Below are 14,677 nucleotides of genomic sequence, written 5' to 3'. Positions count from 1 at the left end.
ATATATATATATATATATATATATATATATATATATATATATAGTTGCTATTATGCAAAAGTGTTGTAAGTCAAAAAAGTTGCTTTTTCAGAAGATGAAAAAATAGTTTCACCATTCTATAGCACTTTGACAGTTTTTGGTCTCTTGGCATCTGAAGCAGCTGGAGATACAATAGTTTGACCAAATGAGCCGGCTATTGCTAGCAAAAATAAATATTGATGCAAGCAGTATCGTTCATTTTCAATATTCTGCAACTTTGCAGCAAGCATAGGATGCAAGCCCAGGTAAAACCAACCACTGATGCAGATCTTTGTGGTAGTAACAAGTAAATGAACACCTTGGAGACCTTACTTACTACTTAGTGAAATGAATAATTTAGGAGTAGCATGTTTTGAGGGATGTTTCAGCTTATTTATAACCTGTAGGTATACTGAGGTATCCCTCAAGACGCTGTAGATTAGACCATTACAATTAGAAACTAAAAGCTCTGATGTTCAACCATTTTATCATGCCAAGTTTCTACTGTTTTAATTATTCATTTATTTACAAAGTACATGGCCTTCCCCAGAATATTCTTCATATTAAATATTTTATCACTCTTTTGTCCCAGAATGTTAAGTGAAATCGACTCTGTTAGGATTTAAATTCTGAATATTGTGAGATAAACTAAATTATCAAAGGCATTTAATCCACTGCTCCACCAATTTTTTGAAATTTTTTGACAATTTTCCCAACCTTTTCCAACCATTCTAATAAAAGTTCTAAGGTCACGCAAGGCACACATCGATTTTAAATAATTGTATTTGATGATGAGTTGTTTATTTTTGTTCTTGTTTCTTTCTTCATTTTTCTGTTTTAATTTTGTTACTGTTTATTTTTCACCTTTTTTAATTTGCTTTTGTTTTTCAAAATCCTTTTGATTTCTCAAAGCCTTTTAAAAATTTTATTTCATTTTACATATTTGTTTTTTTATTTTTAACCCTGTAGTTCATTCTTATGGGTTCCTTTGAATTGATAAGAAAAAAATAAAAACAACTACCACTCTAATCCACCCACCTTCAATAGTTAAGCTTTATAGTTGGTAATGAGGTTTCAGCCTCACTCTCAGTCCCTTAAATTGGCTATTAACTGTCAGATTGTGTAATAATAATAATGATACAATATCATTAATTGATCCATTTCAACTTACCAATTTCAAAAAGATGACTCATTTTATACCTTATTTTTGTATGGGGGTGGTGGTGGTAGTAGAGAATATTATTAATGGTGCTGCTTCTCTCCCTTCTATCACCACCACCTCTGTAAATCACTTCACTATTGAGCCACCGATTGAGCCTTTACATGGTTGCATGACCTGCTATTTATTAATAGCAGCCAAATTTCTTCCAATCACACTCTACTGCCTTGGGATGAGATGGTTATAGCTGAAATGCCTTTGATCATAAGTCTTGTCCCAGGTTGGTCCTAACTGTGCAAACAACAACTTCACAACTTCTTATCTCAGTTTGTAACACTTTTATGAAGACTAAATTATTTTTGTTCATTATTCAATTTATTTAACTAAATTTAAATTTTCTCTCTTTACTACTTTTTCTCTATTTAACCTGTTTTTTTTTTCTTGTCCTTTCCTACTCTCTGTCTGTCTGTCTCTCAATATTTCCTGATATTTTTTTACATTTCACTCTCATTTTATTTCCTTAAACAGTCATCTCTCTTTTCTCTCACTTATCAGGTTTCACTTTGTGTCCTCTTAACTCACTATTAAGTTTTGTCCATCTCTCTCTCTCTCTCTCTCTCTCTCTCTCTCTTAAAGCTATTAATGTTTTCATCAACATTACACAAGTCCCGGTTCTTCTCACTCTGTAGAGCAGTTTATAAGTTTATTCTCTTATGAATAACAGGCATTCATAAATTAACCCATAAAAGACTTTTGAAAAGAAAGGACAGAATTAAAAAAAATATACTTATAATAACTGCTTGAAATAATTTCATTAAACTTTTGATATACGAATATCAATTTAATTCCTCAAAGCATCTACTAAGTCAGTAACAATTCTACCAGGCTATCAAAGGTACTTTTCTCCAGAATAACTTCATAACAAATTGTAACAGCTAAAAATAAGTCAGACACAGAATGACAATACAAAGACTTTTGTAGGCCTTCTCAAACTGGTGTGGTTGTTGTCATTAGTAACTAGCCTGAAAATTTGCAGGAAAACCATGAGTGAGTACGGAACAAGTTAGTGGTGGAGACTGATGTGAATGTCTACAAGAGCGTGTTACAACAAGGACCAGGTGATGGTAGGTTTCCCTACCACACACACCCTGATATTTCACCTTGAATCAACCTTAATCAAGTAGACTTATAATCAAAAGTACTTGAACCATTTTTCCACCTCCCATTTTTTTTTCTAGTTGTAGTGTATATTCTACTCTTTTATTTGTTTGTCATTTGACTGTGGCCTTGTTGGAGCACTACATTGAAGGGTTTTAGTCAAATTGACCCAAGAATTTTTTTTTGAAATCTAGTACTTATTCTATTGGTCTCGTTTGTCAAACCACTAAGTTATGTGGATGTAAACACACCAACACTAGTTGTCAAGTGGTGACGGGGGACAAACAGACACATACACACATACACATATGCACATACATACATACATACATATCATCATCATTTAACGTCCATCTTCCATGCATGCATGGGTAGGATTTTGACAGGAACCAGTCAGGTAGAAAATTTACTCAAGGCTACTGTGTCTGTTTTGACAGGGATTTTACAGTTGGATGCCCTTCCTAACACCAACCACTCTACAGCTAGATATATATATGTATATATACACACACACACACACACACACACACACACACACACACACACACACACACACACACACACACACACACACACACACACACACACACACACACACACACATACATGACAGGCTTCTTTTAATTTCCATCTACCAAATCCACTCACAAAGTTTTGTTCGCCCAGGGCCATAGTAGAAGACACTTACCCAAGGTTCCATGCAGTGGGACTGAACCCTGAACCATGTGGTTCGGAAGCAAACTTCTTACCACACAGCCACAATTTATTTTTTAAGCTCAGAAGCTCTCTCTTTGATTCAAGGTAGCAATGTGAAAAAAGAAACATTGTTGAATTTTAGAATCCTACTCAGAAATACAATGTATCATTCACAACAGAAATTGAATTAACATGCCATGAACCAAGCACTCTAGCAGTCTTGGATGTTTTAACTTCTACATCCCAGCCATTGAATCAACTCCTTAGTACTCCTATTTATTTACTCTATTTATTTACCTTGGAGACAAGAATATCATAAAAATATATGAATAGCTAACCATTCAAAAGCAAACCATTCAAAAACTGATGATAAAATCCATTACAAAATTGTGAAAAACTCAAAAGCAAAACATATTTAATATCAATATATCAATCTACTGTGATTAGTAAATGTATCTAAATGGAATGTTTTAGCCATTTACTGGAGTTTAGCGGAATATAGTTATTTACTGATCTTTTTAAAGATGAATGTTCATGTGTACTTCTCTGTACATACATGTACACACACACACACACACACACACAATCTTAACCATGAAAACAATCAATAGACGAAAGCAATTCATTTTTTCTTTTCTGTTTCATTACACACACAAACACACACACATATTACAGAAACTCATTCAGTCATACTTTATGCACACTAACATATGTATACATTGACACGCACGTGTATATACACCTCATTTGCATTTACATACTTTGCCTCTTGGCCATAAAAGCTATAAACTACACACATGAATATATACACTGTGTGTGTGTGTATTAAAATAGTTATTAAAAAAAGTAATAGACAAATCTCTATAATAGTAACCCTTCTCCTCCAAAAACAGCAACAAAAATCACAAATTTAACGATACATATTATAATACAGCTCAGTAAATACATTTAATCAAGAAATAGAAAAAAAATAGCAATGCATCCTCAAGTGCTTTTGATTATCAAAAAAGGTAACATAGAATTCGTATTCAAACAATAATAATTCCCATCTGTTTCACTTGAATTCTTCATGGCTATGGGTGAAGTTCTGATAGAAACAAAATGAAAAAAGAAATAATAATGAAATATATTTAATACTAAATGGCAGTATTTAATGTAAAGATGAAAGGGGGTGGTATATAGAAGCAGTCAATAATGAAACTAAAAACAAATCTTCATATATGTGATAATGAGTGAAAACTCAAACCTAAAAGAAAAAAAAAAAAAAGAAAATTGAATAGTTTGGGCAAACAAGAATCTGGAAAATAGAAAAGTGAATAGACTGATGGAAGTTGTTAGGTTGGCAGATTTACTAGACAGACAGGCAAACAGTCACTGACATAGGTATACAGATGGACAAGCCTGAATAGACAGGTGCAGACAGACAAGCATGGACAGTCAGATAGATGGTACACACAAAAATATAGTTAGGCAAAAATGTAGCCAAGCTAGGCAGAGAGGGAGAATAAAGTACATTAATGTATCAATGATATTAGGAAGAAAAATATAAAATGAAGGGGAAAATATGGAAGACAAAATATTTTTCAATAAACACTGGGCAGCTGATATTGATTTAAAGAAAAGTTATATTGAGAGGCAAGAGAAGATAACTTGAAACGGTTACAGTTAAGAGGATTTAAGGAGAGATTAATTTCTAAGCCTTATGAAGACGTAAAAGTGATGGAGATATAACAAGTATGAAAAAAATAGATTGAAACAAAGATAAAAAAAATGGTGCTGTAGTCATGAAGTACAGACATGCATGTACAGATACATGCATGTATGCACACACAGATACAAACTGGCACACTCACTTACACTCACATACTTCACAATCAGGCAAACCTCCCCACACACACACACACACAAGCATGCAGTTTACTTTCAAGTAGAGGAAGTAGTTAACTGACAGAGCAATAATAAATGCTTGGAATCAATGAAAATCTCAAGAGGTTTTCCAAGACATGCCAAACACTTTGAATAAATAGCAACAAATTACTTATGTTATAATCAATGCTAGTATAGTAAAAATGCCTTCACTGCCATTAGGTGATGTTACCAGAAACTAGAAACTTCCAAAGAAATCAATCAATCAATAATGGAAAGAAGCATGTTTTCTATTCCTTTCAGGTTTCTTATGTGTGTGGGTGGGGAGAGACAATAACAAAAACAAATGTGTAGTGTATATTAATACTGTGACTGGTTTATATTCAGCTGATCATGTTCATTTATGAGTAACCGATTTTAGAAGCACAAAGACAGCATTTGAAAAGGGTAGGTATTAATAAAGGAAATGGTATTGTGATTCTTTTGATTGAAAACTAGTAATGGAGTGATTCAGCATTTACTGTGAAACGTCATATTTCACTATCATTTTCTGCCAGCTCCTCTAGGTTGGTGGTAATGATAGCATCGTTAGAGTGCAAGACTCAGTGAAAATAGTTATGGGTTGAGCTAATTGCTTTATGATGCATAATTCTGAGTTTAAATCCTGTCAAAATGAATTCTGAATTACCAACATGACATTAGGATTGATTCAATCAAGTATCTTCATCAATTAAGTGCATCCGTCTAGGATAAATTGGCCCTTTGCGTGTTCATGCGATTCCTTTATCATTAAGATCTCAGTAAATTGAATTAAGCCCACAAACTTTTGAGGGAAGCGATAGGAACCATTACATGGTCACTCAGTATGCTAGAGCTAGAAGCTGAATCTCCCTCAAATGATGCTCTACCAACTTAAAAACAAATACATTGAATAATGTTGACTAATATATGGTATTTCTGAAAAAATAAAATGTGGTAGTTATGGTTTCATTGTATTTTCATTATAGGCCTACTCAGTTTGGACCATAGTGGAGGGGTGTAGCTTAGTAACTAGTGTTGAACTCCTGAGGGTAAGAATGTGGTTTCGATTCTTGGACCAGACGATGTGTAGTGTTCTTGAGCAAAACACTTAATTTCATATTACTCCAGTCCAGTCAGCTGGTATAAATGTTACTCAGTAACGGACCAGCATATCCCATGAAGGTGGGTAATATATACACAACACAAGCCAGCCTTGTTAGTCTATGGCTCAGGAAGGACCTTTGGTCCAATCTGGACCATAACCATCATCATAATTATCATCTGCCATTTCTCTTTCTTTTTAAGGCTTTGTGCTTTATATAATTAATAATCATCATAATTACATATTGATAATGACTGTATTGCTAACTTAGAAATAATAGAAAATAATGAATTTAAATGTTTTTAGATACATTTCTCTCTTCTTATTCTGATTCTAAATCATACCTAGATTAGTTTCATCTTTCCCATCTTTAACACTTAAAATAATATCAGTTACATACTGATCTGCTTGTATTGACTATATAGTTTCCATATTTTTGATCCTGTGACTCCTGAAAATAAATTAAGTCTACCAAGATATTAATGATAGAGTAATTATTTTATCACAGTTTACTTTTTACTTTCAACCGAAAGTGCCACCAACACTATCTGACTATGGTCTATTGTCATTGTAACAATGTTCTGTGTGTTGGTAATTTTGTCTGGGTTGTGATTAGTGTTCTCTTAATGCTAAAGAAGAAAACGAACAAAAACAATAGAATACCACTCCAAGTAATTTCTGGTATTTGTATCCTTGTACATATTCTTAGTTCAAATTAAACTGGGTTTGATATTGTCTTGAATCTTGCTAGAGTTAGTAAAATAAGTACCAATCATATATTGGTTTCAAATTTTGGCACAAGACCAGTAATTTTAAGAATGGGGTTAAGTCAATTATATCAACCCCAGTGTCCAACTGGTACTTATTTTATCGACCCTGAAAGGATGAAAGGCAAAGTCAATCTTGACAGAATTTGAACTCAGACCATAAAGATGGACAAAATGCTACTAAGCATTATGCTTGGTGTGCTATTGACTCTGCGAGTTTACCTGCCTTGTACCAGTCATATATCGGTACTAATTCATTCAACTTTATACCTCTCATGTAATTTTATAATCCTCATCCATTGTAAGAAAACAGTTATCATAATCCTGATCAATATTACTACCACTATAACTTCTCCAAAATGTACAACTTTGCCTCACTGATTGAAATCTTCATTATTACTGTTATTGAGATAGATATAAAGTATTTAGAGATCTACTTTAAAAGACCCCCTAAATATCTTGCATTCAAAATTCTTGGGTCAGTTTCTATTAGCGTTAACTTTACCATTCATGTCTTTGGTGTGTTAATAAATTATATAACACATTATTTACATTTGACAGATATTTGTCCTCACCTTGTTTGTTGTTAACATGTTTCGGCTGGAGGGTTTATCAGCCGAAACGTTGTGTTAACAACAAACAAGATGAGGACAAATATCCATCAAATGTAAATAATGTACATAATTCCTCGTCTCTTAAATATAGAACTGAATTATATAACATATTATAAATACAATCATGTCTTCCCTATAATACAAAACCTTGACCCTTGTCGACAGAAATTTTGACCTACAGACAAACAGCCTAGACATTCATTTGTCATTGGTTTCTTGTCATTGTTTTACAAAAGTGACTTAGTGATCAATGAGCAGACACTATCTTGTCCCAAAGAAGTGCATTTTGTTTTCTTTGCTGAGAGACTTGATTTATGAGAAAAGCAATGACCGAAAAATTTTTCAATTCATTTCTTCAGACCTATAGCAGGATTTGAATTCAGTACTGTAAACTGACAAAATACTTTTTTTATAGAGACACTACTGATCAGCGTGGAGAATATTACTAATCTCATGTTGGACATTGAAAGTTAATTGCTTCAGCCAAGAGCACATGACAATACCGGTGACAAAATATGAACTCTTACAAGCTGTCATCCACTTGTATGGTCATATACAAGGTGTGCAGGAGTATGGTGTCTACTACTGATTGTGAAATACATTATTGTTACTATGTTCTTCACTGATGGTGACAAGATAAAAGTGGTAGTGACCAGATAAAATTCCTTTCAGTATTTAGATATGTCTTGTGTTTTGAGTTCTAATCCTGCCAAGATCAAATTCCTCTATTATCCCCCTAGGGACAATAAAATCAACGTCAGTTATATATTGAGTCAATTCAAGCAATTATGCACTTCTGCTATAATTTTGAGATATACTCATGTAAAATATCAATATTACCTTCTCTCTCCACTTCTTGTCAGATAAGTTATTGCTGTAGACAGCACAAACCACCCCTCCTCCTGTTTTGTTTAATGAGAGCTTTTAATAGTATTATAGGGCTCTTGACAAATCAATGTATTGGAGCCTCTGCATACGCAACCATAGCGTTCATAGATTAGTGTTGGATCTCTGAACTTGTACTGCTACTGGGCAACTGCTCAGTGTGTCCATGCTTCAAGATGGCACTGTGTCTAATCTCAACTAAGATGGAATAAACTCTACCTTCCGTTACAAGAGAGAAGGATTAACATTTAATCCATTCAGTTCTTATTCTACTTGCACTATTGTTTAACTCCAGCTAACTTTTACTGAGAAGATCTATGATTGTTATTCCAACCATAGCCATTCTTCCTTTTAAGACAGTTGGAGATAATATGAAGATTTGGCAGCTATTCTTAGGAAGCTAATTTGCTGCATAGTGATTCTCTTAGTGACTCAGTGATAAAGTGCAAAATCTAGGTAGATTTAGTTATCATTTCTAGCAGGTTTAATAACTCCTTTTTTTGTCTTATGTATTACAATAATTGGTTAATATGCTAGGAATTGCATACAAGTACTCATCTACTCATTTGTCTTTCATCACTCTTTCTTACAAGAGACACAGCGCCAGAGGGTCATTACTCAAGTTCGACCCTATTGCACATAAAACTTTGAGCAAGTGTCTTCTGCCATAGCTGTGGATCACCAAGTCTTGTGAGTGAAACATGGAAACTGTTTGGCGGTTTATCTGAGGGATTGATCCTATTCTTGGCTGGTAGACCTAATCTGTCACTTAGTTTAACCCCTTTTGTTATCATAGTTTTGTTGGAATATACCCTCTATATTTTAATTAATTTTGAAAATAATGAAGAATTTTGTAAAATAACTTTGTTATTAAGTTATTTGAAACAAATTAACATGCAATTTTGATGGGAAATATTAATTTACACCACTTTAAATTTGGAAGTTTCTACCATAGAACCAGAGGCAGTCTTGGGCAGTTTGGTATCAAAAAGGTTAACATGAGTACCTGACACTTAGATGACTTCAGCAGAATCCACTCTGTTCCAAACATTGAAGCCAGAATCCTGCTCTGAGAAAGACTTTACTTCCTCTGAGGTCCTGAAAAGGGACATGAACACTAAAGCATCAAAATACATGAGGAAGTTGAAGCTGTATCTTAGCGTCAGATGACCAGGAATTAAGATCTTAGAATTAGATACTCACCATTCTAATTTTACTTACTTCAAAGAGTTTATTGTTCATTTGGAAATCTGGGAATTTGCCAACACACACACACACACACACCCTCTCACATAATATGGATAATAAAGTAGATAATTAAAAAAGTAAAAAGCTGTATGCTAAAATTAATTTTTCTTTCTTTGTATCAATGCAGTAGTAGTGTTAGTGTGATAAAAATATTTTTAAAAAAACACAAAATGATACTCCAAACTTATTTCAATTTGTTTTTTTCTCCTATATTTATTTTAATTTTATATGTTTATTTTTTGTAGTGGTGGGTGAGGGTTATATTTATATATTTTTGGCCTCTTTCATTATTCTGTTTTTCAAAGCAGAATCTAAAAACAATTGAGATAATGTTTGCGTATGCAGGTACACACTGTGTCTATATTCACACATTCTCATATATTATGTACACATGCATATGCACACACACACACACACACACACACACACACTTACATGCACATTACTTTATATGCTTGTGCATATGTGTATAGGTGTGTATTTTTACAGGTTTACATGCACAAATACACACACACATACGTGGGCATGCTCACATCACACCAGGCCTCTTTTACCAAAGTTGTTATTGCTTGCCATGACAATAAAAGTCAGTAGTACAGCAACAGCAGCAGTAGCAGCAGCAATATTCTTTTCTAGCTGTGTCTTATTTCAGATAGTAATGTGCTATTTCAGGTGGATGTCAGGCAGGGATGATGATGAGTGGTGGTGGTGGTGGTGGTGGTGGTGGTTGGCGGTGAGCTAAGATGTGTAATCTAAATAAACATGTCTGGGTTCCTGCTATAAGATACAACCAGCAGATAGAACAGCAGCATCATAATCATTATTATTGTTAGTGTTGTTATTGTTGCAGTTATTGCTACTGGTGCTGCTGTTGCAGTTATTGTTGGTGCCACTACAGTTGTTATTGGTGCTGCTGCTGTTGTTGGCATTGCTCTAGCTGTTGTTGCTGCTGCTGTTATGGTCATTTGTTTTTTTGTTTTTCTGTTGGGGGCATTTTGGGAAGAAGCATCCCAAACTGGATTTTCACTCAAAATATGAAATTGTAAAGATGCAATATGATTATTGCTTTTTTCCCCCTTCTTTCTTTTTAATAATCACAAAGGCTCTATAATTTGGAGCAAGGAAAGAAAATGAGATTTTGTAATAGTCATTCCTTTCTCACATGCATTAACAGTCTCAAATAAAATGTTTTTAACAGTTGGTTTGTCCTAAGCGTCTTGATCTGATCTACTGATGTTATATTAGTTTCTTTTGAAAAACCCAATAATGCAGAGCAGTGATAGAACTGAATATTATTACTGGTTTGGAACCAACAAGTTTGAGAGTACAAAGGCTGTTAGAAACATGGACAGAAACGAACATGGTGTATTAATGGGCCAAAATAATTTTTATTATTCTTCAAACTTCTGTGGCAGGTCTGCTTTTGTGTGTGTTTAATGGTTTGGTTTGTAGAAAGGGTTTGAGCCATGGCTTTTGTGGGCCCAGTGAAATCAATCCAGTTGATATTTCTTTTGACCAACTGCAAGCTGACCACTTTAAGGAAAAAATAAATGGGCAGAGAAGGAATTCCTTAAAACTAATACCGTAGGGAGTAGGGTCAAGGCTTGGTAGCAAGTGTATGTCCTGAAAGAAAGGGCACAAAATGAGATAATGAGAGGAGAGACAACTTTGTCAATTATTTGAGTGGATAGTATTTTTGTTGCTGTGTTGTTTTTGTTTTGTTCCATGAAATTTAATATGTATGTGTGTAGTAGCAGCACTTTATTAGATATGAGAGAATATTCCATTATGGGTCATCACATTAGTGCTTACTCTATTTGTATTACAATTTTCATAGTGGGGTCCAAATTTGCACACTTAGCCCTTTGAGAGCTTCTTAATTTACAGTGTATGAAACTATAGACTATCCTAACTTTCTTCTTGGACTATTACTGCATCATGTTAGCATTTGATTTTTTTGATTAATTAAAAATCGGCAAACTTGACATTATTTTTCACATTCCAAATTAGGGCAACATTAAGGAAAGTAAGAATCCACTTGTAAAACTTACAAAAAATATTTTTAAAAAAACAGTCTAATGAGTTGTCAAAATTAAATTTTTTTTATTAGAAAAAAAAAAATATTTGCAAGATAATTATTTTCTGCATAGGAATTCAAAATTGAATTAATCATAAAATGTATGATTTTAATCTTTTATTTTTATTATTTTTCCTGTTTAATCAAGGAGGAAAAAGCAGTGCCCGTGATCTTTTTATTTTCTCAAGGCCTAAAACTGGAAACTTGGTTTGAATTCTTTACGATTGATTGAACTGCATTAAAGGTATCCAAGGAACAGGTGATGGTGTAAAACCGGGCAACAATGAAATCTGGCACCTATTGATTTTCTTAACTGAGGCATAAGAAAGATATTATATATAGGTTGAATATGGTTTATTAAATCAGCCCTATTGTAAAATTGGTACTTATACAAGCCAACATGGTTGATTAACCTGTTAAAAATATCAACTAAATCTCGCAAACCACATCTTACTATGTTAAGAAAAAAGAACACACTGGTGTTCTAGATATATTAGTTTTGAATGTAAAACTGAAAGGTCATGGTTGGAATACTTTTGATCATAGATTTGCTTGACTAACTCTAACCCTAACCCGGTACTATTTATTTCATTAACCTTAACAAAAGATGATATGCGGTTCATTTCACTTAGGATTTGAACTCAGAATAATAAGTTGCATTCTACTCATTGAACTATCTCACTATCCTATTGATCTCAATTATTTATCGGAAATAAACTAAATTACTTTAATTAGAGTTATATTTAATATTTTTAACATTTCTGAATTGAAAAACATCTTGATAAGGGTTAAGTTGGTTTTATTTTTATTCCATTTGAAGCATACCTAAATCTTAACCTCTCTAATGAGTAGAAATGTTTAATTAAAATATTCAAAGTTTAAAACTAATTAGTCTCTCGCTATTTCTACATTGTTAATCATTTAGCGTTTTGTAAAACTATTTAAATTATAGAAAGTCATTAACAATATTTAATTGTAACAACATTCCTTTTTGGAATGTTATGTTGGTAATACTTCAGTTAAGTTTGAAACATCATGGTTGATAAATGGATAATTTTCAGTTAAAACATTATTAAGAATAACTTATTGCTCACACTTTTGATTATACTGTTGTGGTAAACATATCGACAATGACGATGTTGTCAACAGCAAGAGTATTATTGATGACGAAAACTGCAAAGCAGTCAGTGTTTGTGATAGCAAAGCAGTTAATGATGGTGATGACAGTGATGATGATGTTGGTTTTATATATATATATATATATATATATATGTGCGTGTGTGTGTGTGTGTAAAAATTAATATCACAATTAACAAGTATATTAATGCAGTTACTCTTTTGTTTACCTCTTTTCAAAATAGTTGTGCATTAACTAACATAATGTAATATTATTAAATACTTTTTCTCTTGTCTTACTTCTAAAGAACAATATTTAAACTCTGTACAGAATTTTCATTTACCTTTTGAAAATTGAGTTTGTTCAAAATGTCTTATTGAGAGAGAGAGAGAGAGGGAAGAATCACCCATAATTTTTACTGGCTTCCCTCCATAGTGAGAGTGATGTATTTAACCATGGCAGAGTTGCCGAAAAAAGCACAGAATGAGGGTTTAATCCTAACACCAACTACTAATAGTGCTTATGCATTTTTTATTATGGTACCAGTATTTGAGAGGTTGTTAGGTCCTTGATAAGACTAAAGGGTCTTCTCAACCCTATTTTCTTTCCACTCAGTCACCAACTACTTTAAAATGTGTACTAGTATTTTATTGTGGCACCAACTCTAAACAGACAACATTGCAAAGTCATTTTGACAAACTCATTAAATTGCAGAATATTGAACTAGGGTGAGATGGGGTAAAGAGGTAAAAGTATGAAAGAGGACAGTTTTGAAGAGGAGGAGAAAATGGGAGAGACAGTGCAAAGAACAATGGAAAGACTAATGTCAGTTATATTTGCTGGTATAGAAGAGAGTGAGAGAGTAGCAGTGGTTGGTGATTGTGATGGATACCAGTGATAAATATATTTAGAACTAAATTTTCAAAAGTATACTTTGTAATTTTAAGGAGATTAAACTGCTATTTCTTAGCAGATTGAGTAACAGCATAGAGGTTATCTTGTTGGCACACAGTTCTAAAGATTCCAGTAAGTTTCAAACTTGGGACATTCTCTATATGAAACAGCTGAGATCACCATAACACTGTTTCAGATTAGTGTGGGCCATTTTTGAACCTAGTCCATTGATAGTTATTGGTGAAAGTGAATTCCTTGTAGAAGTAAAAGAATTTGTATTCTTCTCCAGGTACTGTATATATGCTACACTCTTAACTTATCTTCTTATGCTTACAAGCCTAGGCAAATATTTTTGCTCTAACAACCACTGGAATTCTTTTCTTGTTTGTCAGTACAAGGTGGCATTGTGATTGGTGCTAGAAAGGACATCTTGCCAAAATACATTTAAAAAAAGTAGTTACATGTGCGTGCATACCTGCATCTAAACTAAATGTGCATCTGTTCATGCATCTAAATAGATTTAGTTCAAGACAAGTATGAAAGCCATGAGATATTAAGTGCTTTCATTTGTATCATGTTTCATCTATATTTTCCACTGTAACCTTCACAAAGTTGATAGTTAGCCAGTTACTTTTCTTTCACTAACATGGAGTTCATAGTTACTTGTTTGGTCATTTTGTGTTAAATTTTCAGTGTGGTTTAGTTGATTTCACAACTATCTGGGTCCAGGTTTAATCCCACTTTCTGTGTGTGTCTTTCACTGAAGTATATTGACAAATGATGTAAACAATAGCAAAAACAGAAAAAAAAAACTGGCATCATCAAATAAAAATACTTTGTGTGATATTTGTTCTGCCTGAATTACAATCACTTGTCACTTTTACCAGAAATGCAATAAATCCATGATTGACCCATTAGAAACCTGTAATCAATGACATTATATACAGCAGTTATTGATAGTAGCAAACTTTGTCCCATGCACATGTGTATGTGTGTGTATATATATAGCATAAATGCCTATATATATATATATATATATATATATATATATATAT

At 33.2% G+C, this 14,677-nt stretch overlaps 1 protein-coding gene and 1 long non-coding RNA gene across 4 annotated transcripts in view; one reads left to right on the top strand and one right to left on the bottom strand.

Annotated features, from left to right (window-relative positions):
* Positions 1-14,677, top strand: part of LOC106878292 (sodium/potassium-transporting ATPase subunit beta-1-interacting protein 2) — a 210,762-nt gene that overhangs the window by 117,604 nt on the left and 78,481 nt on the right. The window lies entirely within an intron of this gene.
* LOC128247349 (uncharacterized) overlaps positions 10,600-14,677 on the bottom strand; it is a 16,305-nt gene continuing 12,227 nt past the window's right edge. Inside the window, exon 3 of the long non-coding RNA XR_008263745.1 lies at positions 10,600-11,157. This is a non-coding gene — a long non-coding RNA (uncharacterized LOC128247349). The remainder of the gene's footprint in view (positions 11,158-14,677) is intronic.

The sequence above is a fragment of the Octopus bimaculoides genome, chromosome 3 (genome assembly GCF_001194135.2).
Source record: "Octopus bimaculoides isolate UCB-OBI-ISO-001 chromosome 3, ASM119413v2, whole genome shotgun sequence".
NCBI lineage: Eukaryota > Metazoa > Mollusca > Cephalopoda > Octopoda > Octopodidae > Octopus > Octopus bimaculoides.
This window is presented reverse-complemented; position numbering and strand designations above follow the sequence as displayed.